The sequence below is a fragment of the Carex rostrata genome, chromosome 28 (assembly GCF_964058835.1).
Source record: "Carex rostrata chromosome 28, lpCarRost1.2, whole genome shotgun sequence".
Taxonomy (NCBI): Eukaryota; Viridiplantae; Streptophyta; class Magnoliopsida; order Poales; family Cyperaceae; genus Carex; species Carex rostrata.
This window is the reverse complement of record NC_135945.1, coordinates 384,160-387,403: the sequence shown is the minus strand read 5'-3', so window position 1 is coordinate 387,403 and position 3,244 is coordinate 384,160. Positions and strand designations below refer to the sequence as shown.

The 3,244-nt window shown below is 32.5% G+C and overlaps 1 long non-coding RNA gene across 1 annotated transcript; it reads left to right on the top strand.

The window, feature by feature from the left end:
* The first annotated feature begins 926 nt into the window (after positions 1-926).
* On the top strand, positions 927-2,418 carry LOC144545921 (uncharacterized). Its single transcript, XR_013508630.1, has 3 exons — positions 927-1,244; positions 1,359-1,426; positions 1,876-2,418. It is a non-coding gene; the product is annotated as an uncharacterized LOC144545921 (long non-coding RNA).
* The last annotated feature ends 826 nt before the right edge of the window (positions 2,419-3,244 follow it).

Genomic DNA, 3,244 nt, shown 5'->3' with positions numbered 1-3,244 from the left:
TGTCAAAGTTTGACAAAATTCATCTATAGTTATGTTTCCCTTCCCTTTCTAAGACTAGCTCATGTGGTAAATAGATATATTTCATGAATGTATTTTCTTTCATATAACTGACCCATGTAAAAAAAAATGTTTTCTTCTATTATTTTTATTTTTAAGGCTCTACCATATATATCAGTAGCAAGGTTTGGTGCTGAATTACTCGGTGTATTTTCAAATGGAATGGTGCAGTCCTTCATTGATGCTCGAAACCCTTGAACCTTCAGGTGATGTTCTCCTTTTCTTTTTTGCAAAATTTAACTGAATATTTTTAACATTCATAATTAACATTAAACACTCTCATGCTTTCTCCCGATCTGATAGTTTTTTTTTTTTTTAATTCTACAAGCAAATGACACCCAGTTATTATAATCCAAATCAACTGAATTAAGAAAAGCAGTTACTGGAAATATATCTATTTATTAATGAATCATAGGGAATTGTGAAGTCAATCAAACTCTAATGATGCTGCTTCACGCACTGTTTTTAATTTTTTTTGGAAAGCATGTACTATTTTGGGAAGTTTTGAGATTTGGTTTATCATGTTTAGTATCTTATCTTTGACAGGGCTACGGTTATATTTTTGTCATTTGATGTATTCTTTGCTATATTTTGTGTGGCACTGGCGTGCTTATTGGAATTGCCCTCTGTTGTTGTCTGCCTTGTGTTATCGCCCTTCTTTATGCTTTTGCTAGCCAGGTAGGAATTTTTTCTCTAGGTTTTTTTCTTTATGCTCAATTACCAGATCTCGATTCAATAGATGGTCGATTTGTCTCTCTCTTTGAAGTTTCTCCGATATTGTGATATGATTCTTTTTTGTTTCAATAGATGGTCGAATTGGCATCTTCTCTTCATTGCCTACTAAGGATATATTCAGGTTCTTAGTTTATTAACATTCTTATCAATTTTTTGATAGTTTTGAGCAGTTTTGTTTAAATTTGACAAATGAGAAACTACAACTCTTCAATGAGGTTTGTTTGTTACAATAGTACGGACCAATATGCGCTATGTATGTACTGGTAGGGAAGTGCCATAACATTATGTTGTTTAAGGTTAAATTGGTCACTATGTTTTCCATTATAATATTACAGCGACTGAGGAATGGATTATTAAAAGAGCCCCATTGACTGTTTTTTTTTTTTTTTACTTCTTTTACACAGTCGAGGCAGAAGGCTATTGTAGATCTGCGCTCTATGTAAACATAAAAGGTAGATATTTGTTTTGTCTTCTAATAGAATTTCAATTGATTGTTATTGTTAGTAGTTCTTCATTTATCTTTGATGATCTATTTTTGTAATGTGATGTTGTGACTTGTTGTATAGGAAAGTGATCATACAAGTACTGGCACCAGACATCACCAAAGGATATGGCTTTTGAATGTGGTCACCAGGTGCGTATATATGTGTTCTTTATATGTTATCAAACTCATGCACTGTCATAATCTCATATCAAATCAACATTTAATATTTTGGCTTAGAATTCAAATATGAGTGAGGCTATGGTACTATGCATAGTGCATATCGATCCCGTGCTATGTATCTATAATTTTATTTTCCAAGTCCAGAACTTCTCAACATGATCTCCATATGAAATAGTTTTTTTTACGTGTGTATTTTCAAATGTTTGATGAAATCCTTAATAAAATGTTTGAAATTAAATTGTGTAGACCTCTAGACATGTTCAAACATCACTTCTATGCATTTTCAAACATTTAGATTGTATAGATTAAGCATCAAGCAACAATTTTGAAAAATCATCCTTTAGCTCTTTTGAATAGGGAAAAAATAGTGAGTTGAGTTCTTACTTTTTTGTAACTGCACTGCTATTGTCAAAGAATAGGTGTTCATACTACTTAATGCGTGAAAGGTGTCAAAAACATGAACAATGGGGGACTGCAATGCTGGTAAGAGAAGAAGTCGTTGTCAAGACAAAATGGAGACGGTCACAAATAGGTCCCTTGCCTTTTTCTATTTACCAGGTTGCAAAAGGCTGGTTGATAGGTGTCTTTTTTGTTTTAAATTAAGAGTCATGGATGCTTAAAGTAGGCAGTTGTTACTTGTATTTTTTTTTTATAACTTTTTCTCTTGGCAATGTAATATTTGGATTGTTGAAATTAATATATATATATCTACAGGTTTTCTTCTTAGGAAAAAAAACCAATGAGAATCATAATGTATTTTTTTTTATGAAAGTAGGTCATTTTCTATGATTTTGACAATGTAATATTTAGATTGTTGAGATTAATATATATCTATAGATTTTCTTCTTATAAAAAAATCAATGAGAATCATAAAATATTTTTTTTGAATGTATGTCATTTTCTATGATTTTTTTTCTCTTATAAATAAAAAGGTTTTTTTATAACATATCTCCGTTGCAACGCACGAGTACGATACTAGTAATTGATTATTCTTGTTCTTCAGATAAACATGCTCAATTAGTTTTTTTGATAGTGTTTAGTGCTGTTAGTTGGACCATATGGAAATCAAGAAATGACCTGTGTTTTCAGAATAGGAATTATAAAACCTTCAAATCTGTGATACTCATGATCATTGCATTGGCTAATTATTGGACAGGTATGGATAAGAGACAAGCGCATGAACTAGTATCTAGCTGGCTGCCGGAGGATATATATTGATGCCATTCCTCTGCCCATTTGGGATCCTGAGGACATAAAATTGGTCTTGTACCAACCCCGGGAGGATGAGGAAGACTCAGCTAGCAGCTCTGCATAGCTGCTTATCTTTCTAGATTGAGAAAATGTAATGTCTCCCGGGCTACAGTCCCCCAAAAATCCCCGTGTATAAAAGTCTTCCCTTTTTAGCTTAGTTCTGACGCGTTTTCAACTGCTACAACTGCCATAATTTCAACTGCTATAATTTTAAGTACACTATGTATGTTTACAGAATTATATGTGTATGTTTATAGGATAATATGTGTATGTCTACAAGATAATATGTGTATGTTTACAGGATATTTCAACTGCTATAATTTTAAGTACACTATGTATGTTTACAGAATTATATGTGTATGTTTATAGGATAATATGTGTATGTTTACAGGATAATATGTGTATGTTTACAGGATATTATGTGTATGTTCACAGAAGGTGGTCCCCAACAGCTGTCACGCATTTTCGACAGCTGTCGCGCGTTTTCAACAGCTGTCACGCGTTTTTAACTGCTTTCACGCGTTTTTAACAGCTTTC